The sequence below is a fragment of the Macaca mulatta genome, chromosome 3, assembly GCF_049350105.2.
Source record: "Macaca mulatta isolate MMU2019108-1 chromosome 3, T2T-MMU8v2.0, whole genome shotgun sequence".
NCBI lineage: Eukaryota > Metazoa > Chordata > Mammalia > Primates > Cercopithecidae > Macaca > Macaca mulatta.
The window spans coordinates 95,184,586-95,198,963 of NC_133408.1; the positions used below are offsets into that span (position 1 = coordinate 95,184,586).

A 14,378-nucleotide genomic window follows, 5' to 3' on the forward strand; every position below is an offset into this window, starting at 1 on the left:
AAAATACAAAAATTAGCCAGGCGTGGTGGTGGGCACCTGTAATCCCAGCTACTCAGGAGGCTGAGGCAAAAGAATTGCTTGAACCCAGGAAGCGGAGGTTGCAGTGATCCAAGGTCATGCCACTGTACTCCAGCCTGGGTTACAGAGTAAGACTCTATCTCAAACAACAACAAAAAAGATATACAAGTGGCCAGGAAGAATATGGAAAGATGCTCAAAATCACTAATCATCAGGGATATGCAAATCAAAACAACATCACCTCACATCCATTATCAAAAAAAAGAAAAATATATTCAACCTAAGAATGATGACTGCAAGAAGGAAAAAACACAAAATAACAAGTGTTGGCAAGGACGTGGAGAAATTGGAATCTCTGTACACTGTTGGTGGGAATATAAAATGGTGCAGCTACTATGGAAAACAGTGGGTAGGTCCCACAAAAAATTAAACATAGGGCCGGGCGCAGTAGCTCACGCCTTTAATCCCAGCACTTCAGGAGGCCAAGCCAGGTGGATCACGAGGTCAGGAGATCGAGACTATCCTGGCTAACACAGTGATGCCCTGTCTCTACTAAAAATACAAAAAATTAGCCAGGTGTGGTGGCAGGCACCTGTAGTCCCAGCTACTTGGGAGACTGAGGCAGGAGAATGGCATGAACCTGGGAGGCAGAATTTGCAGTGAGCCGAGATCACACCACTGTACTCCAGCCTGGGCAACAGAGTGAGACTCCGTCTCAAAAACAAAAAAAAAAATTAAACATAGAAGTTTTGATCCAGCCATCCCACTTCTTGGTGGATATCCAAAAGAACTAAAAACAGCATCTCAGAGAGAGATTTTTACACACAGATTTACTGTATCATAATTCATAATAACCAAGAGGTAGAAGCAATCTAAACATCCATCAATGGATAAATGGATAAAGAAAATGTGGTATACCCATACAATGGAATATTATGCAGCCTTAAAAAGGAAGGAAATTCTGACATATGCTATGTAGATGAACCTTGAGGACATTATGTTAAGTAAAATAAGCCAGTCACAAAAAGACAAACACCATATGATTCCACTTATGTGAGGTACCTAGAATAGTCACAGAAACATTAAGAATGGTGACTGTCAGGGGCTAGGAAGAAAGGAGAACTGTTAATAGGTATATAGTTTTGACTTTGCAAGATGAGAAGTTCTGGAGATTGGTTGTACAACAATGTCAATTTACCTACCATTACTGAACTATATAGTTAAAAATGGTTAGATGTTCAATTTTATGTTACACGTATTTTACCACTATTAAAAATAAAAAATATACAGTTTTAGTTTTTTACAAAAAGGAATACAGTAGACCACTTAGTACAATACCTGGCACATAATAAGCACTCAATAAGTGTTAGCTGTTGCTCTGGTTTTGATCTCTTTTTATGATTTTTTAAACTTACATTAAAGAAAAAAAAAACTCAATGTCCTGGTTAAACACACTATGGTACATCCACACCATACCAATATAACTTAAGAATTTAAAACATAACTGACACATGCAACTTGGATAGATTTCAAGAGCATTATGCTGAATGAAAAAAAAAATCCAAAAAGGTAAAATATTAAATAATTACATTTCTAATTCTCAAAATGACAAAATCATAGTAATGTAGAATAGCCATGTGGTTGCTAGGCTTACAGAAGGGTGTAACTATAAGGAGCTAATAATAAAAGGCACTTTCTTTGGGATTAATTTCTTAGAAATATCTACAAAAAAAAAGTGCATCCAATTTGATTTGGTAAAATCCAAATCAAATCTATAGTTTAACTTTAGTATTATATTAATGTCAATTTAATGGTGGGCTGGGCCCAGTGGCTAACATCTATAATTAGCCTAAGCAACATAGGGAGACCCTATCTCTACAAAAAATAAAAACATTAGATGGGCCTTGTGGTCCATGCCTATAGTCCCAACTACTCTCAGGAGTCTGAGGAGAGGATCAACTGAGCCCAGGAGTTTGAAGTTGCAGTGAGCTTTTTTGGGGGGTGGGAAACAGAGTCTTGCTCTGACACCTAGGCTGGAGTGTAGTGGCACAATCCCACTCACTGCAACCTCTGCCTCCCAAGTTCAGGCGATTCTCCTGCCTCAGCTTCCCAAGTAGCTGAGATTACAGACACCTGCCAACACGCTCAGCAAATTTTTGTATTTTAGTAGAGATGGGGTTTCCCCATGTTGACCAGGATGGTCTCCAACTCCTGATCTCAAGCCATCCACCCACCTCAGCCTCCCAAAGTGCTGGAATCATAGGTGTGAGCCATCGCGCCAGCCTGCAGTGAGCTTTGATCAAGGCACAGCACTCCAGCCTACAAAACAGAGATCCAGTCTCTACGACAAAAACAAATTTGATGGTTTTGATCATTGTACTGTTTTCATTGGGAAACCATTATTTTTACAACTTCTAAGTGAGTCTGAAATTCCTTCAAAATGACTAGTTTAAAAAAAGAAATACCAGGAGAAAAAAGAACGAAAACTCCATCCAAAGTCCTCTCTTTATGCTAAGAAAGAAATTAGATAAACACTGGAAGTTGATGGAAGTGAACAAATATCTAACAGGTAAACAAATTTATAATGAGTTTCAAAATATGTGGGAAACTTTCTGAAAAATATTTGCACCATTTGTTTTTACTGATGACATTATGTAACCATACAAATTGTCAGATTACTAAACTTCAAATCTGGGAGCAAGCATTCAAAAAACATAATAATCATCTGTATTATACTTTTACTGGATTTTTGAGAGGAAAGTAACAGTATTCAATACATCCCAGATAGTCTCACTATATATGCCAAATACCTAGGAGAATTGTAATATGCCATACTACTGGACTACAAGAATGAGGATACATCATTCTCTCGCAGCTCAGAGCAGAATATTAGCCAAATTCACACTTGAAATGCCAATGATTTCCTAGGAGGACTCACAGGACACAGCACAGTCATCTTCATGGCTATGAAGGATGGCTATGATAAAAGGATAAAAAGCATAATCACGAAAGGGAAAGGTGCATGATGAGAAATCTGGAGAAAACCAGACACAAGCTTAGAAGACAAAGGAATGGTACAGAGGTTAAGAAGAAGAGGAACCCGACCGGGTACAGTGGCTCACGCCTGTAATCCCAGCACTTTGGGAGGCCGAAGCGGGTGGATCACAAGGTCAGGAGATGGAGACCATCCTGGCTAACACGGTGAAACCCCGTCTCTACTAAAAATACAAAAAATTAGACGGACGGGGTGGCGGGCGCCTGTAGTCCCAGTTACTCAGGAGGCAGAGGCAGGAAAAGGGCGTGAACCCGACAGGCGGAGCTTGCAGTGAGCCAAGATCGCGCCACTGCACTCCAGCCAGGGCGACAGAACAAGACTCCCGTCTCCAAAAAAAAAGAAAAAAAAAAAAAAGAAGAAGAAGAATTAGAAGAGGAATCCACCAGAAGCTTAAAAGGGGCATTCACTGAGATCAAAACAAAGCCAGAAGAAAGTTATCTGGAAGGAAGTGGGGAAAAAAAAAAAATGTGTCCAGAATAAGGGAGTGACCTGCTGTATCAAGTGCTCCTGATACACCATAAAGGATGAAGACATGGAGGCATAAGCTCCATTTGGAGACATAGCTAAGGACAGAAATCAGTAGTAACCAACCAAAGAGTAAGTGATCCTCTGCTCACTCCTGCTTCAGCCGGTTCAAAAGTCTCAGGGAGAGAAAAATAAGAAAGGAAGAACTATACAACACTCAAGGGGGGGGTCTTACCTTTGCCTAACACAGGCAGAAAAGAAAACTGCATGGGTTTTCATCTTCCTGCCTAGAGAACACACTAAACCAAGTAAGGGAGAAAGAAGAGTTTTTTCTGTCAATGATAATGAATGATACATTTTTTAAAAGTCAAAATCCTTAGATAAGTGACCACAAGAGACAAAGCTGGAGTTTGAATATAAATACTGCATCAAGTGAAAGTAGCTATCCTATGAAAATGACCTGAAAAACCTGCTAGTCAATAAATTTTTTCAGCTTGCTAGAATGAATACAAAAATATCCTCCAACATTATGATCTAGTGGGCTGTTAAAAGATAAAAGACAAAAAAAGAATCAAAAAAATCCTCCAATATGAAAGAACTAACTTTCCAACAATGTCGACAAATAGGAATGCCTATAGAAGACATTCATTTCTCATTAACTTTTTTGTTTTTGTTTTTGTTTTTGAGATGGAGTTTCACTCTTGTTGCCCAGGTTAGAGTGCAATGGCACGATCTCAGCTCACCGCAAACTCCACCTCCTCGGTTCAAGTGATTCTCCTGCCTCAGCTTCCCGAATAGCTGGTATTACAGGCATGCGCCACACCCAGCTAATTTTGTATTTTTAGTAGAGACGGGGTTTCTCCATGTTGGTCAGGCTGGTCTTGAACTCCTGAACTTAGGTGATCCACTGACCTCAGCCTCCCAAAGTGCTGGGATTATAGGCATGAGTCACCACACCTAGCCTCATTTCTCATTAACTTCTAACCAAAAATTAGAAATCTACTTGTACTGACAAAATAACAAAGGCATCATTTAAATCCTTCTTGGCGAGGCACAGTGGTTCATGTCTGTAATGCCAGCACTTTGAGAGGCCAAGCCAGGAGAATTGGTTCAGGCCAGGAGTTTGAGACCAGTCTGGGCAACATAGCAAGACCCCATCTCTCCCCCTAAAAAAAAAAAAATTAGCCAGTCTACCACTTGAGCCCAGGAGTTGAGGCCACAGTGAGCCATGATTGCGCCACTGCACTCCAGCCTGGGCAACAAAGCCAGACCCTATCTCTTAAAAATATATATATCATTATTGTTTCTCCTGCTCTATCAATTTTTCCTCATTCACCCACCACTGTGTTTGCTCCTGAAATCCTTCTTTTCACGGAGTTTGGTTCCTTGCTACTCCAGGCGTACTCCCTGGATCAGCAGCATCTGTATCACTCAAAAACTTATGAGAAATGTTGAATCTCATCCTCCCCAAACAGTATCTCCAGGTGAATCACAAGGACCTTAAGGTTGAAGAGGCAATGATATAACTGATACCTGATTGCCTAAGTGGATATTTTCTTATAGCAGAGCTCCAGTTTTCCCCTTCTTTTTCAGAGGGCCTCTGCCATCAGTTACCTTTTGAGGGCTCAAAAAAAAATTATTTTTCAAGTCAAAGACCTAAAACAGCTGTAAAGTATCCATCAATCAGCTGGTCCTCTCACTTTACAGGAGAGGCCCAGAGAAATTACATGATTCCCATACCTCACACAGCTAATGGCAGGACCTTGCTTCTGCATACTCTCTCCCTGGTCTCTAGACCCCTGTCTCATTAGGCTGCCAATAATCTGCAATTTAATATCAAAAAACTGAAAAAGTATGTCGATAGAAGGATTTTTTTGTTGTTGTTTGTTTGCTTTGTTTTAATCTTTAAAGACTGTGGAGGAATGGCTAATTTTTAAACCTACGTCCAATAAATGGCTCTTCCTCACAAGAACATAGCTACCTTAATTATTTCAGAACAATATTTCAGAGCAACAACAAAGACTTTCATGCCAGGGCAAACATAAGGTCATGCATAGGAGAATTTCATAAATTCCATTACATAAACATCTGTATGTTTGTTCCCCCAATGTCGGAAGTAGTATCATGCACCATTGTAGACAATAATTTATTGAACAATAAGGACTTACATCTTTAAAGAATTAATAAACAATAGAAAAAAACAATTTGGGCTGATAATCAATAGTCACCATTTGTTTCCGAAGTGCCTCTCTCCAGTTTCAAAAGTAGAAGCACAGAAGAAGCACTGCCCACCCCGAAGAAATTAAGAAACCACAAACTCTCATCAGTACAAAGTTGGGATACCACTAATTTCCTTTGATAAAAAATGGGTGGATTTCAAAAGACAGCTTAGGCAGCAGTGATGGCAGCCGCTGCGAAGACGCTGCCTGCAGCGGGGGAGACACAGCAGGGGCTGCCCACTCTGTGGAGCCAGCGGGGGCCGGGAACAGGGAGGAGCCCCGCCCCCTACCAAGTTGGAGGGGCAGGAGCCCCGCGCTCCTGGGCGCAGCTGCAGCCACTCAATCACAACTCCAGACCCAGGCATCCCTGCACTGTCGGTGGCCCGGGAAGCACCCCTGACCCTGCAGTTTGGAAGTGCCCACTCCCGCTCCCTGGCCTCTCCCAACTCCCAGAGCCCACTCCGACTTCCAACCAAAGTTGAAGCCCAGCCCAGGTGCTGTCGCAACCCGGCCATGTGTGTGCCTGCTCGGGGCAGTGCTGATACACCAGTCCCCTAACACCTCGGTCCCCTCTAACTCTGGGTGCAGATAGCACAGGAGGGACACACAGGGGGAGCTGAGGGCTTAAGTATACTCCACTGGTATACCCAAGAACAGAGGAGACCCTCTGCTGACTCAAGAAGAAATAAAAAATCTAAATAGATCCATAATAAATAAAGAAATTGAATTAGTAATCAAAAAACTATCCACAAAGAAAAGGCCAGGCCAAGATAGATCCACTGGTGGACTCTACTAAACAATTAAAGCAAAATTATACCCATTCTTCAAAAACCACTCCAAAAAACAAAAGAGGAGAGAATACTTCCCACCTCATTTTATAAATCTAGTTACCCTGAGCCAAAACCAAACACATCACAAGAAAACAACAGACCAATATCCCTTATGAATATGGATGCAAAAATCCTCAACAAAATACTACTAGCTAACTGAATCCAACAATATATAAAAGGTATTACATAACATGTCTAAATAGAGTTACCTAAAGAATGCAAGGTAGGCATCCTTAACATCCAGAAATGAACTAATGTAAAATCAATAAAATCTAAATCAAAAGCCACTTGATCACCTCCATAAATCCAACTCTTCCATTATAAAAAACACTCAAAACACTAGGAATAGAAGGTTCCTCACACTGATAAAAGGCATCTATGCAAAATCCACAGCTTACATCATACTTAATAGTGTAAACTGAACGCTTTCCTCCTAAGATCAGGCATAAGACAAGGATGTCTGCATTCACCACTTGTATTCAAAATCATACTGGATGCTCTCAACTATAGCAATTAGGTAAGAAAAGGAAATAAAAGGCTTCCAAATGGGAAAAGAAGAAGTAAAACTATCTTTACTCACAGATGACATAATCTTGTATATAGAAAATCCTAAGGAATTCACAAAAAAAGATTAGAACTACTAAATGTGTTAAGCAAGGTTGCAGGATACAAAATAAATATACGAATATCAATTATATTTCTATATTCTTGCAATGAACAATCCAAAATGAAATTTAAAAAATAATTACATTTACAATAGCACCCAAAAGAGTAAAATACATAAGTTAGCCAGGTATGGTGGTGCTCACCTGTAATACTAGCTACACAGGAGGCTGAGGCAAGAGGATCACTTCAACTCAAGAGTTCAAGATTACAGTGAGCTATGATCATACCACTACACTCCAGCCTGGGCAACAGAGCAAGACTCCATCTAAAAAAAAAAAATACTTAGGAATAAATTTAACAAAAGAAATGTAGAACTTATGCTCTGAAAACTATGAAAACATTGTTATAGAAATAAAGAAGATCTAAATAAATGGAAAACATCCCATGTTCATGGATCTGAAGACTTAATATTGTTAGGATGGCAATACTTCCCAAATCAATCTACTGATTCAATGTAATCCCTATCAGATTCCCAGATGACTTCTCTGTAGAAATCAACAAGTTTCTTCTAAAATTTGTATGGAATTTCCAGGGACCCAGAATAGCAAAAACAATCTTAAAATTAAAAAAGAACAAAGGTAGAGAACTCACACTTCCCCAAAACTTACTAAAGCAACAATAATTAAGCCAGTATGGCACTAGCATAAGGATAGACATAAAGATAAATGGAAAATACTAAGAGTCCAGAAATAAACCCATACATCTATGATCAACCAATTTCCAACAAAGGTGTCAAGATCATTCAACAAGTAATTGCAACAGATGGGTCTAAGATGACCGAATAGTCACATGCAAAAGAATGAAATTGGATGCTTACCTCTAATCATATGTTTAAAATTAACTCAAAATGTGTCAAAGATCTAAGTATAAGATCATGTACAGATAAAATTATGAAACTCTTGAAACTCTTAGAAAACAATATAAGTAAATCTTTATGACCTCAGATTTGGCAATGGATTCTTAGATTTGACACCAGAAATGTGAGCAATAAAAAATAAATAAGGGCCAAGCATGGTGGCTAATGCCTGTAACTCCAATACTTTGGGAGGCTAAGGCAGGAGGATTGCTTGAGCCAGGAGTCTGAGACCAGCCTGTGCTGATCCCATCACTACCAAAAATATAAAAATCAGCCAGGTGTGGTGGTGTGTGCCTGTAGTCCCAGCTACTGGGGAGGCTGAGGTGGGAGAATTGCTTAACACTGGGAGGCTAAGGCTACAGAGAGCCATGATTGCACCACTGCACTCCAGCCTGGATGACAGAGCAAGATCCTGTCTCAAAATAAATAAATAAACAAATAAAGCCAGGTGCAGTGGCTGACGTCCATAATCCCAACACTTTGGGAGACTGAGGCAAGCAAACTGCTCAAGCCTGAGAGTTTGAGAAGAGCCTGGGCAACAAAGCGAGACCCCATCTAAACAAAAAATAAAAAATTAGCTGGGCATGGTTGTGTATGCCTATAGTCCCAGCTACTTGAGAGGCTGAGGCAGGAGTTTGAGGTTGCTGTGAGCTAAAATCATGCCACTACACCTCAGCTTGGGCAGCAGAGTGAGACTCTATCTCAAAAAAAACAAAATAAATAAACTAGACTTCATCAAAACTAAAAACTTTTGGTTTTCAAAGGTCACCATCAAGAAGATGAAATGATAGGAGAAAATATTTGCAAATCATATATCTGATAATATACAAGAACTCATACAACTCAATAATAAAAAAAGTCCAATTAAAAATGAACAATGGGTCTGAATAGGTATTTTTCCAAGTAAGATATACAAATGGCCAATAAGAACATAAAAAGATGCTCAAGGCCAGGTGCAGTGGCTCATGCCTGTAATCCCAGCACTTTGGGAGGCCAAGGCAGGAGGATCACCTGAGGCCAGGAGTTCGAGACCAGCCTGGCCAACATGGTGAAACCCCATCTCTACTAAAAATACAAAAAACAAAACAAAAAAAATAGCCAAGCATGGTGGCAGGTGCCTGTAATCCCAACTACTTGGGAGGTAAGAGAATCGCTTGAACCCGAGAGGCAGAGGTTGCAGTGGGCCAAAATCACACCATTACACTCCAGCCTGGGCAACAAGAGCAAAACTCTGTTTCCAAAAAAAAAATGCTCAGCATAATTAGTCATTAGGGAAACACAAATCAAAACTATGAGATATCACTTCACACCTACTATGACAGAATCAAAGAAGTCAGATAGTAATAAGTGTTGGTGAGGATGTGGAGAAATCAGAACCCTCATATACTGCTAGTGGGGATGCAAAATGATGCAACCACTTTAGAAAGGAATCTAGAAGTTCCTCTAACACTTAAACACAGAATTACCATATGACCCAGCAATTTAATACTGAAGTATCTATCCAAGAGCAAAGAAAACATATGTCCATACAAAAAAACTTACACATAAATGTTTATAGTAGCATTATTCATAATAGCCAAAATTTGGAAAAAACCCAAATGTCCATCACCTGATGAATATATAAACAAAAGGTAGTATCCATACAGTGGAATATTATTTGGCCATAAAAAAGAAAAGAACAAAATACTGATATATGTTACAACATAAATGAATAAAAGCATATAGGCTTTAGAATAAGACATATCTGGCTCTTAAAAACATGCTAAGTTAAAGAAGCCAGTCACAAAAGGCCACCTATTATATGATTCTGTTTATATAAAATATCCAGGATAGGCAAATTCATAGAGACAGAAAGTAGATTCATAGTTGCTTAGGTCTCAGCGTAGGGGAGAACGAAGCAGGAAGGAGAGTTACAGCTAAAGGATGTGCGGTTTCTTTTTGAGTTGATAAAATAACCCAAACTTGGCTGTGGTAATGGTTACATGTATCTGTGAACATACAAAAAAGGAATTGAATTTTATGCATTAAATGGGTGAATTGTATAGTATTTGAATTATATTTCAACAAAGCTGTTTTTTTTTTAAAGAGAACAAATGGTGATGGATACATGGGGGTTCATTTTGTTATTCTTTATGCTTTTGCTTATGCTTCAAATTCTCCCAAAAAACAAAAATGAAGTTTCTTTTTTTTTTTTTTTTTTTTTTTTAAGTAGAACACTCCTGTATTTTGGCCACATTTACCATTAGGCCAGGAGCAGTGGCACACACCTGTAATCCCAGCACTTTGGGAGGCCAAGGTGGATTTATCACTTGAGCTAAAGAGTTCAAGACAAGCCTGGGCAACATAGTGAGACATCATCTTTGCCAAGCATGGCAGAAAAAGCAAAAATTTTTTAAACTTCTTTAAATATTAAAAAAAAAGTGCAACAGCAAATTAAATTTAGAAAGTCAGCAAAATACATTCTGCCCTTTTTCCTGGAAGACATCCTAAGTCATCAAGAAAATGAAAAATTAGCCATAAATTGAGACATAAATAAAATGCTCATCTGTATTCCAATCTAGGAAAGATATAGGCCTTGACATTGAGATATTAAGATAAGCAGTTGGGTGGGGGAGATCTGATACTGACAGGTTAGGAAGGATGGTAAGGACCAATAGTAATAAACATTTTTCAGTCATGAAACCTGGCTTTTGGGTTACAAAAATAAACAAAAAGTGTTCTAAATAACAAAAAATAAAATATGTATACACTGATTTTTTAAATTCAGTTTAGTTAACTGTCTTGAATAAGGAACCGAGGTTTGCATTTTATCCCCTTTTCATTCAGTGTTGATTTCCAGTTGCTCACTGATTTGTCTTTTAAGTAACTGGAAAATAAAAACCAGGTTTTTAATGATATCGCCTTAAAGGAAAGTATCTACTAATCATTTACTAAAGCCCAGTCAGGATTCTAAATGCTTTGCAAGCGTTCTATTTTAATCTTCATAACAAAACTACAAAGTAAATTGTAGATACTATTATTCAGGTATCCTTGAATACAGAGAGGTTAAGAAACCTGCGCCAGTGGTCTCACTAGTTAAGTGATGTGCGGTACCTAAACCCAGACTGTCTACTCCAGAACCCTAAACAAATGGCCTATGCACACGCCCCTCCATGTAGACTATAAAAACAATAGCTCTATTCACACTAATTCTAATCACTACAAGTTCAAACTGCAGGCAAGTATGTCATACATTTGATTAAATTGTTAAAGGATGATTAGAAGACAATAATTTGAATGTTGTAACAGGGGCATTCCTATAAATAGGCACAACAGATTAGTTTCTAATGCCTTGTTAGAATAATAAATGGGAGATAATCTCCTTACCCCCTAAACTCTAGAAATTCTCTTCTACATTCTTCACTTGACACTTGTTTGTTTTGAATACTTATTTTTTCTACAACAAGTTTACTCAAATTCAGGTTTTATTTAAGAGGTGGCTGTATTAACACCTCATTGACCTAGTCCTACAATATGATCAGCCGTGAAAGTAATAACCCCAAAGAATGCTGTGAGAAAAACATACGGGTTTGAAGGTCAGTTCTGGAAACAGACCTTGAAGCTGTTGTTCATTTTCAGAGCTTTGCTTTCTCCAGGTTATGCTAGTGTCACATTAAATTTAAGAAAGTAGAAATCAGGTCTTCCAGTCAAAGAAAGATGACAAATGCATATAGCATTAGAAGTATACTGCTTTTGTAGGCAATAATACAAGGGCTCACTTGGAATTTTCAACAAAAGACGCAAAGGGCAAAATAACACAAAATTTGGAGTAGGACAGCTCTGGGTCCACTTTCTGACCACGTTTCCACTACATGACCTGAAACAAGTCCCTCATCCTCTAGTATCTCAATTGTTCTAGGATGGAGGAGGATAAAATGGTTCAACCCATAGCAAGTACTCAATAGTCAGTAATAACCTAACAATAGAAACTGTGGTGGTGGGAGAGACGGTGGTAGCAGTGGTAGTGGAAAGAGACAATGGTAGTGTGTTCTGTGCGAGACACAATTACGAATGCCAAACTCACCCTCTGGACTGAAATTTGAAATGGGACTCACAAAGACTGATAGCAATCACTAATGGAAATGTTATTCATCAGCAGGGATGTTTTATAATAACTTCATGTATTTTAATAATTTTCAAAAAATATTTGAAAGTATTCTAAAGCGTAAGACTTACTACATCCCTCAAAAGGTGTAAAAGTTTTAAAATTACTATATATACTATTGCTGTTGGATTTTTTCCCTTCAATGAGCATTTCAATGAGCATTTCTATCAAGAAGCTGTACCATAAATATAAGTGTATAGTTGTAATTTAACCACAACAATTACACGCAATGAAAAATCCCTTAAAGTCTCACAAATAACTTGTAACTTGTTTTCAAAATAAAATTTTTTTAAATTCTTCTTTAAAAACTTCTGGGTTTTCTAGTTTCTTTTTTTAATTCTTCCGCTTATTCATGAAAAAAAAATCTCAGTAATTGTTTTCTTTATAAAATGCTAATAAGTTCGAAAATCTTTCTCTCTCTGATTGCTAGCCAACTTAAGACCCATAGCTTATCCTGCAGCATCTTTCAAGTTGTTTATCAATGAGGACATGTAAGATGTGTATACATGTAAGATACGGTTTCATTTTTAAAGTAAAAGTGAGATACCCAAAAAAATACATTTCTCCAGGAAATTGAAGTCAAATGCAGGACTTGACTGGCAGCAAGTGCTGATAAAATCAGCGCAGCTCATCTAAACTGTTGTGGTCTCCAAGTAAAAAGAGAAGAAACAATAATCCTATTACGAGAAGGAATGGGGGTATTAGTACATGCATCCTACTTCAGTCGTAGGCTGGGAACTGTTCTGCCCATTTACTCACAGACCTGTTGAAGTGTCTCAGGAGGATGCTCATGCTCCATGTGACATTCCTCAATGGAATCCTTAAAAAGTCTCATCCCTTTTTTCTCAAAGGTATTCACAGAATCGCATACACTTTGTGCTCCTAGTGTTTATTCCAGTGCAAACATCTTTCTAAGAAATCAATCACCTTACAGCCCCCAAACCATTTTATTGCATTGGAGGATCTTGTTCACAAAATAAAAAATGGAAAGGGCATTCATGTACCCGAAGTTTAATACCAGACATACCATCTTACCTGATGCCACGTCAGATGAGCTCTGTCTCACCTTTCTGCGAACCCTCGTTCCGCAAATTTCCCTTTATGAACGCCTGACAAGGTCCCAGTGATGGAGCAGAGGGAGCAAGAACGGAGGGTGCAAAGAAAAGCAACCTTTAGCTTCACTATTCCCTCTCGTCCTCCAGCTGAAAGTTGTTCCACGTCCCGGGCAAAGAGAGAGCCCCACCAGGCAGTACCATCAGCTCCACAGAGTTGGAGTGATTCCCCCAAGAAGCTCCCCTGCGCCCCCCGTCACCCCCCAGAGACCAGCAGAGGAAACGGCATCTATCCCTTGGAAAACACTAGGCAGGCAAGAACAAATGCAAGTCCTGCTGCTCACACCGAGGAGGAAAGGATGGAGGAGGCGGCGAATGGGATGTAGCAGAAACCCGACGGCCGCAGCGGAAGGGACACCTCCCCTCTCCAGACTAACTCTGAGCCATCTTCGCCCTGTTGTCATAGCACTTACAACGGACGCCACTGCGCAGTCACGCCGCGCCGCGCCGCCTTCTGGGGGCTGGAGTCCAGAGAGGCTGAGGCGCGAAGGAGGAGACCGACTTCTCAGGGGGCCGCGGTTGGAATTAGATTACTGCTGGGGCGGGGCTCGAGTGAACCACGGCCTGGTTCTTATTAGCAGAGAGGGATAATTACTGCAATCCTCTGCCCCGTCAAGACAGCAGTTCCTCAAGGAAGACCCGCCTCCTGCCTGGGCTCTGGGCGCAGGCCACGCCCCCCAGAAGCGTGCCCGCGCCCTCCCCTCCGAGCGTGTGGGTGGGGCCTAGCGGGGACACGGCGTCGCGGGCATCTAGGTGGTGCTCTGGGATTCCGCGCTTCTGAGAGTCCCAATCGCCGTGTTTTTTTCCTGCCGGGACATTCATGAGGGCTTCGTCCATGCACCGCGCGACGGTGGCGAGGGTGGTCGCGGTAGCGAGCGCCAGCTTGTGCCCCATGGTGGTGGGGGTGGTGCTGGCCCAGTACACATTCACCTTGGAGAGGAAGACGGGGCGGAAGACCAAGATCATAGAGATGATGGAGCTTTTGAACAGTTTCCAGTTTTTCCTTTTTTTAC

General features: G+C 40.1%; 1 protein-coding gene across 4 annotated transcripts in view; it reads right to left on the reverse strand.

Moving 5' to 3' along the window:
* BBS9 (Bardet-Biedl syndrome 9) overlaps positions 1–14,044 on the reverse strand; it is a 493,002-nt gene extending 478,958 nt beyond the window's left edge. The window contains exons 1-2 of one of the 4 annotated variants that reach the window (XM_077996944.1): positions 13,779–14,021; positions 13,289–13,362 (exon numbers count right to left, since the gene is read on the reverse strand). The gene's annotated coding sequence lies outside the window, so the exon portion shown is untranslated. The other 3 variants (XM_077996943.1, XM_028845874.2, XM_015133745.3) reach the window with 3 other exon arrangements.
* Between the last annotated feature and the right edge of the window lie 334 nt (positions 14,045–14,378).